General features: G+C 49.9%; 1 protein-coding gene across 3 annotated transcripts in view; it reads left to right on the forward strand.

The window, feature by feature from the left end:
- LOC134932010 (endogenous retrovirus group FC1 Env polyprotein-like) overlaps nucleotides 1-13,854 on the forward strand; it is a 109,330-nt gene that overhangs the window by 64,083 nt on the left and 31,393 nt on the right. The gene's annotated exons all lie outside the window — the stretch shown is intronic.

Genomic DNA, 13,854 nt, shown 5'->3' on the forward strand with positions numbered 1-13,854 from the left:
TCCAGGGGGGCCCACACCACACTCACTGCACTCATTTAAATACATACCTTACCGGAGCCCAGCGGCGGGTGCAGCGTTCGCGGCAGAAATCGCCAACAAAAATGGCCACCACGCATGCGCGGTAGCCAAATTGGTCTCCGGATGATGGCGGGCGCCATGTTTCCGGAGATCTGCGCATGCGCAGTAGACGCCAGCACAATGCTGGAGTCTACAGCGCAGTACAGAGGTGGCCCACCCGGAGGTGCACACGGGCCCCCTCCTCTGTTGGAGGTGTATGGCTCTTGCAGATGGGGGAGGGGTTACAGAGGCGCTGCGGGTGGGGAAGGGGTGGGGGTGCTGCGAGTGGGGTAGGGGGTCTGGAGATGCAAGTGGTGGGGGAGGAGCGGGGTTGACACGGGGGAGTGGCAGGTGCGGGGGTATCACGGATGGGAGGTGGGGTCCATAGGCGCTGTGGGTGGTGGAGTAGCGGGTGCGGGAGTGCTGTGGTTTGGGTAGGGGTTCTGGAGGCACCACGGGTGAGGGAGGGGCGGGTGCGGGGGTGCCGCGGATGTGGGTGGGTTTCCGGAGGCACTGCGGGTGGGGGATGGGCAGATGCTGGGGCGACGTGGGTGGGTGAGGGGGAGGGGCAGATGCCACAGGTGGGGGAGGGGTGGGTGCATCAACTACTCACCAGAAAGTAAAAGGATCATGGCCTGCATCCAGCCACCTCTCCTATATATTTGGGCAGATCTGTGATTCTATGACTCTAACTCCACCCAGCGTTGTGACTCCGCCCAGCATTAGGAAATCACAGAGTCACATATCTGGGCTAATATCAGGGCCGGTTCTAGACCTTGTGGCGCCCAGGGCGAAAGTTTCCTTTGGTGCCCCCCCCCCACCCGACTGGTAAAATAGAGTTAGTGCGTGCACGCATCAAAAAATAGGGGTGTGGCTTCATAGGGAAGGGGTGTGGCCACAGTTATGCCCCCTGTAGCTGTGCCACCAGTAGATTTGCCCCCAGTAGATGTAACCCAGTAGCTGTGCCTCGTGTAGCTGTGCCCCCTGTAGCTGTGCCCCCAGTAGATTTGCCCCCAGTAAATTTGCCCCCAGTAGATTTGTCCCCAGTAGTTGTGTCCCCTGCAGCTGTTGCCCCAGTAGGTTTGCCCCCTGTAGCTGTGCCTCCAGTAGTTGTGTCCCTTGTATCTGTGTCCCCAGTAGCTGTGCACCTGTAGCTGTGCCCCCAGTAGCTATGACCCCTGTAGCTTAACTGTGCCCCATGTAGCTGTGCCCGCAATAGGTTTGCCCCCAGTAGTTGTACCCACTGCAGATTAGCTGTGCCCCCAGTAGATTTGCCCCCAGTAGTTGTGTCCCCTGTAGCTGTCGCCCCAGTAGGTTTGCCCCCTGTAGCTGTGGCTCCAGTAGTTGTATCCCTTGTAGCTGTGTCCCCAGTAGCTGTGCCCCCAGTAGATTTGCCCCCAGTAGCTATGACCCCTGTAGCTTAACTGTGCCTCATGTAGCTGTGCCCGCAATAGGTTTGCCCCCAGTAGTTGTACCAACTGTAGATTAGCTGTGCCCCCAGTAGGCTTGCCCCTAGTAGTTGTGCCCCCCTGTTGCTGTGAACCCAGTAGCGCCGCTTACTCACAAAAAATAAAACAAAAAAACAATACTTACCAGCCCCGCTCCTGCTTCCTGACCGCTGCTGCCGCTGCTGCTCCGTCTCTGGCTGCCCGCTCTTCTCTATGGGAGAGACATCATGACATCTCTCCCATAAAGCCGCACAGACACTAGAGGTCAATTATGACCTCTAGTGTCTGTCAATGGCGCTGACTGCAGCGGGCGCCCACACAGCCCACGGCACCGGAAATTTTTCGGGTTTTGTGTTTTGGTTTTGGATTCGGTTCCGCGGCCGTGTTTTGGATTCGGACGCGTTTTGGCAAAACCTTCCTGAAAATTTTTTGTCGGATTCGGGTGTGTTTTGGATTCGGGTGTTTTTTTTTTCAAAAACCCCTCAAAAACAGCTTAAATCATAGAATTTAGGGTAATTTTGATCCTATAGTATTATTATTTTTTTTATGCAATATTTTTATTGAAGAGATGTCAAATAAATCAATACAGATCAAACAGGAGACGATGGCACCAAATAAGTTCAAAAGAGTACACATAAAATCCCATAGGGTATGTAGAAACATAAAAATGAGGGGTGCATCAGCAGTACAATAGAAATGTCGACAACATATTTTCTCTAACGTCCTAGTGGATGCTGGGGACTCCGAAAGGACCATGGGGAATAGCGGCTCCGCAGGAGACTAGGCACAAAGTAAAAGCTTTAGGACTAGCTGGTGTGCACTGGCTCCTCCCCCTATGACCCTCCTCCAAGCCTCAGTTAAGATTTTGTGCCCGAACGAGAAGGGTGCAATCTAGGTGGCTCTCCTGAGCTGCTTAGAGTAAAAGTTTAAATAGGTTTTTTATTTTCAGTGAGACCTGCTGGCAACAGGCTCACTGCATCGAGGGACTAAGGGGAGAAGAAGCGAACTCACCTGCGTGCAGAGTGGATTGGGCTTCTTAGGCTACTGGACATTAGCTCCAGAGGGACGATCACAGGCCCAGCCATGGATGGGTCCCGGAGCCGCGCCGCCGGCCCCCTTACAGATGCTGAAGCAAGAAGAGGTCCATAAATCGGCGGCAGAAGACTTTCCTGTCTTCATAAGGTAGCGCACAGCACGGCAGCTGTGCGCCATTGCTCTCAGCACACTTCACACTTCGGTCACTGAGGGTGCAGGGCGCTGGGGGGGGCGCCCTGGGAAGCAATGAATTTACCTTATTTGGCAAAAAATACATCACATATAGCTCCTGGGCTATATGGATGTATTTAACCCCTGCCAGTTTTCCAGTAAAAAGCGGGAGAAGAGCCCGCCGTGAAGGGGGCGGGGCCTATCTCCTCAGAACACAGCGCCATTTTTCCCACACAGCTCCGCTGGTAGGAAGGCTCCCAGAATCTCCCCTGCATCCTGCAACTACAGAAACAGGGTAAAAAAGAGAGGGGGGCACTTATTTGGCAAAATAACAGATATAAGCAGCTATAAGGGATAGACACTTATTGTAAGGTTGTCCCTATACATATATAGCGCTCTGGTGTGTGCTGGCAAACTCTCCCTCTGTCTCCCCAAGGGGCTAAGTGGGTCCTGTCCTCTATCAGAGCATTCCCTGTGTGTGTGCTGGGTGTCGGTACGTGTGTGTCGACATGTATGAGGAGGAAAATGATGTGGAGGCGGAGCAATTGCCTATAATGGTGATGTCACCCCCTAGGGAGTCGACACCTGAATGGATGGCCGTAATTAAGGAATTACGTGACAGTGTCGGCACGTTACAGAAAACTGTTGACGACATGAGACAGCCGGCAGCTCAGTTGGTGCCTGTCCAGGCGTCTCAAACACCGTCAGGGGCTATTAAACGCCCTTTACCTCAGTGGGTCGACACGGACCCAGACACAGACACTGACTCCAGTGTCGACGGTGAAGAAACAAACGTATTTTCCAGTAGGGCCACACGTTACATGATCACGGCAATGAAGGAGGTTTTGCACATCTCTGATACTGCAAGTACCACAAAAAGGGGTATTATGTGGGGTGTGAAAAAACTACCCGTAGTTTTTCCTGAATCAGATGAATTGAATGAAGTGTGTGATGAAGCGTGGGTTACCCCCGACAAAAAACTGCTAATTTCTAAAAAATTATTGGCACTATATCCCTTCCCACCAGAGGTTAGGGCTCGTTGGGAAACACCCCCTAGGGTGGATAAGGCGCTCACACGCTTATCAAAACAAGTGGCGTTACCGTCTCCAGAAACGGCCGCCCTTAAGGAGCCAGCAGATAGGAGGCTGGAAAATATCCTTAAAAGTATATACACACATACTGGTGTTATACTGCGACCAGCAATCGCCTCAGCCTGGATGTGCAGTGCTGGGGTGGCTTGGTCGGATTCCCTGACTGAAAATATTGATACCCTGGACAGGGACAATATATTATTGACTATAGAGCATTTAAAGGATGCATTCCTATATATGCGGGATGCACAGAGAGACATTTGCACTCTGGCATCAAGAGTAAGTGCGATGTCCATTTCTGCCAGAAGAGGATTATGGACGCGACAGTGGTCAGGGGATGCGGATTCCAAACGGCATATGGAAGTATTGCCGTATAAAGGGGAGGAGTTATTTGGGGGCGGTCTATCGGACCTGGTGGCCACGGCAACGGCTGGGAAATCCACCTTTTTACCCCAAGTCACCTCGCAGCAGAAAAAGATACCGTCTTTTCAGGCTCAGTCCTTTCGTCCCCATAAGGGCAAGCGGGCAAAAGGCCACTCATATCTGCCCCGGGGCAGAGGAAGGGGAAAAAGACTGCAGCAGGCAGCCTCTTCCCAGGAACAGAAGCCCTCCCCCGCTTCTGCCAAGTCCTCAGCATGACGTTGGGGCCTTACAAGCGGACTCAGGCACGGTGGGGGCCCGTCTCAAGAATTTCAGCGCGCAGTGGGCTCACTCGCAAGTGGACCCCTGGATCCTGCAGGTAGTATCTCAGGGGTACAAATTGGAATTCGAGACGTCTCCCCCTCGCCGGTTCCTGAAGTCTGCTTTACCAACGTCTACCCCCGACAGGGAGGCGGTATTGGAAGCCATTCACAAGCTGTATTCCCAGCAAGTGATAATCAAGGTACCCCTCCTACAACAGGGAAAGGGGTATTACTCCACGCTGTTTGTGGTACCGAAGCCGGACGGCTCGGTGAGACCCATTTTAAATCTGAAAGCCTTGAACACTTACATAAAAAGGTTCAAGTTCAAGATGGAGTCACTCAGAGCAGTGATAGCGAACCTGGAAGAAGGGGACTACATGGTGTCTCTGGACATCAAGGATGCTTACCTCCATGTCCCAATTTGCCCTTCTCACCAAGGGTACCTCAGGTTTGTGGTACAGAACTGTCACTATCAGTTTCAGACGCTGCCGTTTGGATTGTCCACGGCACCCCGGGTCTTTACCAAGGTTGTCAAAGTCAGAAAAATATCTCTATGCACACTACCATATTTGCACCTCATACAGGTCCGTGCTGCGCATGCGTACGCTCTCCCGTACGTGCGCATACTCACAGTCGCGGGCACCCGCAGGCGCATGGTATGCGTATTTACGGTAGAGTTTATGCGATCGTAGCGTGCGACTCAATCATTACATATTTTCACTATATAATGTATTTTGTAGATCATGGTCCCTTTGATAGATTCTGCAAGTTTGGTTAATATAGAATGTTCATGAACAGAGAAATCCCTCTTTGTTTGATACGAAGGGTCAGACAGGAGTAATACAGTGGTGTTTAGTATCCATCGGAAGAATATTTAATTAGAAATATTCCGGTGTTGGTTTGAAACAGATCAATCGCTCGTGCGAATAGTTATGGACATAAGAAGTTTATGAACATTTACTTTATTTGCACTTTATTACCCATGCGGCGGGAAACCCAGTTTCCCTCCCACCTGAGCTGTTGGAAATAGTCACAGCCCACCTGTATGAATCAACCTATGACCTTTTGTTATAATGCGAAGCCGAATTCCTGTGTCCAATGAACAATAAGGTTGTAGGGACCATTGAATTGCATTGTGTGTGGGGCATAAATAGGCAGGCCGACCATATCCAGGTCACTCTCTTCAACGGTTCTCATTGCTGATAATCGGGAGCTGGATATCGAGGCGCATGCGATCGTTTCCCCTTGTGCGTAAGTGTTTCTCCGCAACTATATTGATCTTCTTGTTATTGTGGGCCAATCTCTCTCAATTCTCTCTCTCTCTCTCTCTCTCTCTCTCTCTCTCTCTCTCTCTCTCTCTCCTTCTCTTTCTCACTCATTTTCCCTTAAATTGTATTGTATTTCCTGTGTAGTTATCTGGTTAGGTAGTCTATGTTATATTGTAGTGTATGACTTGTATTGTGTTTAACTCTTTTGCAAGTATAGCATTCATAATATATATTTTAGGCGTTGGACCCTGAGCACGGTATCTGTGTGTTTCTTATAGTATTAAGTATTCTCAGAGCGTCGGTGACGCTCAAACAGCCTTTAAGGTAATAAGGTTATACTGTGGTGCATTTACTCTCTAACATTACACTAAGGTTTTACTGCACAATACACTGTTTATGGTTTAGATACAAAGGTTTAATATAGTGAGCGTCAGCTCCGCTGGTGATCTCCTCGTGGTCCCGAGCGTTAGCTACGCTATAGCGAATCATTACTTTAGTTAACAGCCAATAACGTGCCTGCCTGTGATCTCTTGGCCGTGAGTGAACGTGACGCTTGAGCGTCTCGATCACGGCAAAGCGATTGTTACGCAACTAGCGTACCCTTACGGTACTTCATACATAAATAGCGTACAGTGTTCTTAGACCTCATAAAGGGTATTATATACGATAAATATTTAGCTTTATCAAGGTAATGGCCGAAATGATGATTCTTCTTCGAAGAAAAGGCGTCTTAATTATCCCTTACTTGGACGATCTCCTGATAAGGGCACGGTCCAGAGAACAGTTAGAGGTCGGAGTAGCACTATCTCAAATAGTACTACGACAGCACGGATGGATTCTAAATATTCCAAAATCGCAGCTGATTCCGACGACACGTCTGCTGTTCCTAGGGATGATTCTGGACACAGTACAGAAAAAGGTGTTTCTCCCGGAAGAGAAAGCCAGGGAGTTATCCGACCTAGTCAGGAAACTCCTAAGACCAGGCCAGGTGTCAGTGCATCAGTGCACAAGGGTCCTGGGAAAGATGGTGGCTTCTTACGAAGCGATTCCATTCGGCAGATTCCACGCAAGAACTTTTCAGTTGGATCTGCTAGACAAATGGTCCGGATCGCATCTTCAAATGCATCAGCGGATAACCCTGTCTCCAAGGACAAGGGTGTCTCTCCTGTGGTGGTTACAGAGTGCTCATCTCCTAGAGGGCCGCAGATTCGGCATTCAGGATTGGGTCCTGGTGACCACGGATGCCAGCCTGAGAGGCTGGGGAGCAGTCACACAAGGAAAAAATTTCCAGGGCTTGTGGTCAAGCATGGAAACGTCACTTCACATAAATATCCTGGAACTAAGGGCCATTTACAATGCCCTAAGTCACACGATCTTCACCCGGGGGAGTGGGGACTTCACCCAGAAGTCTTCCACATGATTGTAAACCGTTGGGAAAAACCAAAGGTGGACATGATTGCGTCTCGCCTCAACAAAAAACTGGACAGATATTGCTCCAGGTCAAGGGACCCTCAGGCAATAGCTGTGGACGCTCTGGTAACACCGTGGGTGTACCGGTCAGTGTATGTGTTCCCTCCTCTTCCTCTCATACCAAAAGTACTGAGAATCATAAGAAGGAGAGGAGTAAAGACTATACTCGTGGCTCCGGATTGGCCAAGAAGGACTTGGTACCCGGAAATTCAAGAGATGCTCACGGAAGACCCGTGGCCTCTACCTCTAAGACAGGACCTGCTCCAGCAGGGACCATGTCTGTTCGAAGACTTACCGCGGCTGCGTTTGACGGCATGGCGGTTGAACGCCGGATCCTGAAGGAAAAAGGCATTCCGGATGAAGTCATCCCTACCCTGATCAAAGCCAGGAAGGATGTAACCGTACAACATTATCACCGTATTTGGCGTAAATATGTTGCATGGTGCGAGGCCAGGAAGGCCCCTACGGAGGAATTTCAACTGGGTCGATTCCTGCATTTCCTGCAAACAGGACTGTCTATGGGCCTCAAATTAGGGTCCATTACGGTTCAAATTTCGGCCCTGTCGATATTCTTCCAAAAAGAACTAGCTTCTGTTCCTGAAGTTCAGACGTTTGTCAAGGGAGTACTGCATATACAGCCTCCTTTTGTGCCTCCAGTGGCACCTTGGGATCTCAATGTAGTGTTGGGATTCCTAAAATCACATTGGTTTGAACCACTCACCACTGTGGACTTGAAATATCTCACATGGAAAGTGGTAATGCTGTTAGCCCTGGCTTCAGCCAGGCGTGTATCAGAATTGGCGGCTTTATCCTATAAAAGCCCTTACCTAATTTTTCATACGGACAGGGCAGAATTGAGGACTCGTCCTCAATTTCTCCCTAAGGTGGTTTCAGCATTTCACTTAAACCAACCTATTGTGGTGCCTGCGGCTACTAGGGACTTGGAGGATTCCAAGTTGCTGGACGTAGTCAGGGCCCTGAAAATATATGTTTCCAGGACGGCTGGAGTCAGAAAATCTGACTCGCTGTTTATCCTGTATGCACCCAACAAGCTGGGTGCTCCTGCTTCTAAGCAGACGATTGCTCGTTGGATTTGTAGTACAATTCAGCTTGCACATTCTGTGGCAGGCCTGCCACAGCCAAAATCTGTAAAAGCCCATTCCACAAGGAAAGTGGGCTCATCTTGGGTGGCTGCCCGAGGGGTCTCGGCTTTACAACTTTGCCGAGCAGCTACTTGGTCAGGGGCAAACACGTTTGCTAAATTCTACAAATTTGATACCCTGGCTGAGGAGGACCTGGAGTTCTCTCATTCGGTGCTGCAGAGTCATCCGCACTCTCCCGCCCGTTTGGGAGCTTTGGTATAATCCCCATGGTCCTTTCGGAGTCCCCAGCATCCACTAGGACGTTAGAGAAAATAAGAATTTACTTACCGATAATTCTATTTCTCATAGTCCGTAGTGGATGCTGGGCGCCCATCCCAAGTGCGGATTGTCTGCATTACTTGTACATAGTTATTGTTACAAAAATCGGGTTATTGTTGTTGTGAGCCATCTTTTCAGAGGCTCCTTCTGTTATCATGCTGTTAACTGGGTTCAGATCACAAGTTGTACGGTGTGATTGGTGTGGCTGGTATGAGTCTTACCCGGGATTCAAAATCCTTCCTTATTGTGTACGCTCGTCCGGGCACAGTATCCTAACTGAGGCTTGGAGGAGGGTCATAGGGGGAGGAGCCAGAGCACACCAGCTAGTCCTAAAGCTTTTACTTTGTGCCCAGTCTCCTGCGGAGCCGCTATTCCCCATGGTCCTTTCGGAGTCCCCAGCATCCACTACGGATTATAAGAAATAGAATTATCGGTAAGTAAATTCTTATTTTCTGTAGTTTAACGATAGTCGAGAAGAGAAAAGGAAAGAGAAGAGCAGAAATGAAAAGAGAAAGAAAGGGAGAGGAGGGAGGGTGGGGAAGGAAAGGGAGACCACTAAGGGGGTATCCATGGTTAAATTGCTTCACAGGAGATGGCCATAACTACCATCAGACCTAAACATTATGAGCAAATGCTCGATGAATTCGGCCCCTAAACAGAAAGGCTTCGACATAATATATCACACCCGGGAGATAAAGGTTTTAGCATAATTGAACCAGGGTTCCAACGTTCTCATATATTTGTCCGTCCTATCACGCAAGGAAGCTGTCATTTTCTCCATCGAGACTGGGCTTTTTCCAGCATTTAGCTAACACACATCTGGCAGCATGAAGAATTTGGAGCAAAAGATTACCCGCATGGCTGCCAATATTAGACAAAGGAAGGCCCAGCAAGGCCCTCCAAGGACCTAATGCAACTTGGGTGCCAAGAACAGACCCAATAAGGGTCTCCACTTGGACCCAAAAAGGGCGGATTTTGGGGCAGGACCACCAAATGTGTTTGATGTCTCCATCTGACCACACTCTCGCCAGCACAATGGGGAGGACCCAGGGTAAATCCTATGCAACGTCGCTGGGACCAAATACCATCTGGTATATACTTTATAGGAGTTTTCCTTTACTAGGGAGGAAATAGAGGACTGGGCGACATTTTGCCTAATGATCTCCCAGGAATCCTCCCCAGGTGGGGGGCCCAAGTCCTGCTCCCATTTACTTTCATGAGGCAGTGTGTCTGACGAAGTCAGTGAACGTAATAGACTATACAATATAGAGATAATAAGAATTTACTCACCGGTAATTCTATTTCTCGTAGTCCGTAGTGGATGCTGGGTACTCCAGAAGGACCATGGGGAATAGACGGGCTCCGCAGGAGACTGGGCACTCTTTAAAGAAAGATTAGGTACTATATCTGGTGTGCACTGGCTCCTCCCTCTATGCCCCTCCTCCAGACCTCAGTTAGGGAAACTGTGCCCGGAAGAGCTGACACTACAAGGAAAGGATTTGGAATCCAGGGTAAGACTCATACCAGCCACACCAATCACACCGTACAACTCGTGATAACTATACCCAGTTAACAGTATGAATAACAACTGAGCCTCACTGAACAGATGGCTCATAACAATAACCCTTTAGTTAAGCAATAACTATATACAAGTATTGCAGACAATCCGCACTTGGGACGGGCTCCCAGCATCCACTACGGACTACGAGAAATAGAATTACCGGTGAGTAAATTCTTATTTTCTCTGACGTCCTAGTGGATGCTGGGTACTCCGTAAGGACCATGGGGTTTATACCAAAGCTCCCAAACGGGCGGTAGAGTGCGGATGACTCTGCAGCACAGAGTGAGCAAACTCAAGGTCCTCCTCAGCCAGGGTATCAAACTTGTAGAATTTTGCAAACGTGTTTGATCCCGACCAGGTAGCAGCTCGGCAAAGTTGTAAAGCCGAGACCCCTCGGGCAGCTGCCCAAGAAGAGCCCACCTTCCTCGTGGAATGGGCTTTGACTGATTTAGGATGCGGCAGTCCAGCCGCAGAATGTGCAAGTTGAATCGTGCAACAGATCCAGCGAGCAATAGTCTGCTTAGAAGCAGGAGCACCCAGCTTGTTGGGTGCATGCAGGATAAACAGCGAGTCAGTCTTTCTGACTCTAGCCGTCCTTGAAACATAGATTTTCAGGGCCCGGACTACGTCCAGCAACTTGGAAGCCTCCAAGTCCCGAGTAGCCGCAGGCACCACAATAGGTTGGTTCAAATGAAACGCTGATATTACCTTAGGGAGAAATTGGGGATGAGTCCTCAATTCTGCCCTGTCCATATGGAAGATCAGATAGGGGCTTTTACATGACAAAGCCGCCAATTCTGACACCCGCCTAGCCAAAGCCAAGGCCAAAAGCATGACCACTGTCCACGTGAGATATTTCAACTCCACGGTCTGAAGTGGCTCAAACCAATGTGACTTTAGGAAATCCAACACAACGTTGAGATCCCAAGGTGCCACTGGGGGCACAAAAGGGGGCTGAATATGCAGCACTCCCTTAACAAACGTCTGAACTTCAGGCAGTGAAGCCAGTTCTTTTTGAAAGAAAATAGACAGGGCCGAAATCTGGACTTTAATGGATCCCAATTTTAGGCCCATAGTCACTCCTGACTGTAGGAAGTGCAGAAATCGACCCAGCTGAAATTTTTCTGTTGGGGCCTTCATAGCCTCACACCAAGCAACATATTTTCGCCATATGCGGTGATAATGTTTTGCTGTCACATCCTTCCTAGCTTTTATCAGCGTAGGAATGACTTCAACCGGAATGCCCTTTTCCATCAGGATCGGGCGTTCAACCGCCATGCCGTCAAACGCAGCCGCGGTAAGTCTTGGAACAGACAGGGTCCCTGCTGTAGCAGGTCCTGTCTGAGAGGCAGAGGCCAAGGGTCCTCTGAGATCATTTCTTGTAGTTCCGGGTACCTAGTCCTTCTTGGCCAATCCGGAACGATGAGTATAGTTCTTACTCCTCTCTTTCATATTATCCTCAGTACCTTTGGTATGAGAGGAAGAGGAGGGAACACATAAACCGACTGGTACACCCACGGTGTCACTAGAGCGTCCACAGCTATCGCCTGAGGGTCCCTTGACCTGGCGCAATATCTTTTTAGCTTTTTGTTGAGGCGGGACGCCATCATGTCCACCTGTGGCCTTTCCCAACGATTTACAATCAGCTGGAAGACTTCTGGATGAAGTCCCCACTCTCCCGGGTGGAAGTCGTGCCTGCTGAGGAAGTCTGCTTCCCAGTTGTCCACTCCCGGAATGAACACTGCTGACAGTGCTATCACGTGATTTTCCGCCCATCGGAGAATCCTTGTGGCTTCTGCCATCGCCATCCTGCTTCTTGTGCCGCCCTGTCGGTTTACATGGGCGACCGCCGTGATGTTGTCTGACTGAATCAGCACCGGCTGGTTTTGAAGCAGGGGTTTTGCCTGACTTAGGGCATTGTAAATGGCCCTTAGTTCCAGAATATTTATGTGTAGGGAAGCCTCCTGACTCGACCATTGTCCTTGGAAGTTTCTTCCCTGAGTGACTGCCCCCCAACCTCGGAGGCTTGCATCCGTGGTCACCAGGACCCAGTCCTGTATGCCGAATCTGCGGCCCTCGAGAAGATGAGCACTCTGCAGCCACCACAGCAGAGACACCCTGGCCCTCGGGGACAGGGTGATCAGCCGATGCATCTGAAGATGCGATCCGGACCACTTGTCTAACAGATCCCACTGAATGATCCTTGCATGGAACCTGCCGAATGGAATTGCCTCGTAAGAAGCTACCATCTTTCCCAGGACTCGCGTGCAGTGATGCACCGACACCTGTTTTGGTTTCAGGAGGTCTCTGACCAGAGAAGACAACTCCTTGGCCTTCTCCTCCGGGAGAAAAACCTTCTTCTGTTCTGTGTCCAGAATCATACCCAGGAACAGCAGACGCGTCGTAGGAACCAGCTGCGACTTTGGGATATTCAGAATCCAGCCGTGCTGTTGTAGCACTTCCTGAGATAGTGCTACTCCGACCAACAACTGCTCCCTGGACCTCGCCTTTATAAGGAGATCGTCCAAGTACGGGATAATTATAACTCCCTTCTTTCGAAGGAGTATCATCATTTCGGCCATTACTTTGGTAAATACCCTCGGTGCCGTGGACAGACCAAACGGCAACGTCTGGAATTGGTAATGGCAGTCCTGTACCACAAAACGGAGGTACACCTGGTGAGGTGGGTAAATGGGGACATGTAGGTAAGCATCCTTGATGTCCAGTGATACCATGTAATCCCCCTCTTCCAGGCTTGCAATAACCGCCCTGAGCGATTCCATTTTGAACTTGAACTTCCTTATATAAGTGTTCAAGGATTTCAAATTTAGAATGGGTCTCACCGAACCGTCTGGTTTCGGTACCACAAACATTGTGGAATAGTAACCCCGTCCCTGTTGAAGGAGGGGAACTTTTATTATCACCTGCTGAAGGTACAGCTTGTGAATTGCCGCCAGCACTACCTCCCTGTCCTGGGGAGTAGCTGGCAAGGCTGATTTGAGGTAACGGCGAGGGGGAGACGTCTCGAATTCCAGCTTGTATCCCTGAGATACCACTTGTAGAACCCAGGGATCCACCTGTGAGCGAACCCACCGGTCGCTGAAGTTCCGGAGACGGGCCCCCACCGCACCTGGCTCCACCAGTGGAGCCCCAGCGTCATGCGGTGGATTTAGTGGAAGCAGGGGAGGATTTTTGTTCTTGGGAACTGGCTGTATGGTGCAGCTTTTTCCCTCTACCCCTGCCTCTGGGCAGAAAGGACGCGCCTTTAACCCGCTTGCCTTTCTGGGGCCGAAAGGACTGTACCTGATAATACGGTGCTTTCTTAGGCTGTGAGGGAACCTGAGGTAAAAGTGTCGACTTCCCAGCTGTTGCTGTGGAAACGAGGTCCGAGAGACCATCCCCAAACAATTCCTCACCCTTGTAAGGCAAAACCTCCATGTGCCTTTTAGAATCCGCATCACCTGTCCACTGCCGAGTCCATAATACTCTCCTGGCAGAAATGGACATTGCATTAATTCTAGATGCCAGCCGGCAAATATCCCTCTGTGCATCTCTCATATATAAGACGACGTCTTTAATATGCTCTATGGTTAGCAAAATCGTATCCCTGTCGAGGGTATCAATATTTTCAGACAGGGTATCGGACCAA

Source organism: Pseudophryne corroboree, chromosome 6, assembly GCF_028390025.1.
Source record: "Pseudophryne corroboree isolate aPseCor3 chromosome 6, aPseCor3.hap2, whole genome shotgun sequence".
Taxonomy (NCBI): domain Eukaryota; kingdom Metazoa; phylum Chordata; class Amphibia; order Anura; family Myobatrachidae; genus Pseudophryne; species Pseudophryne corroboree.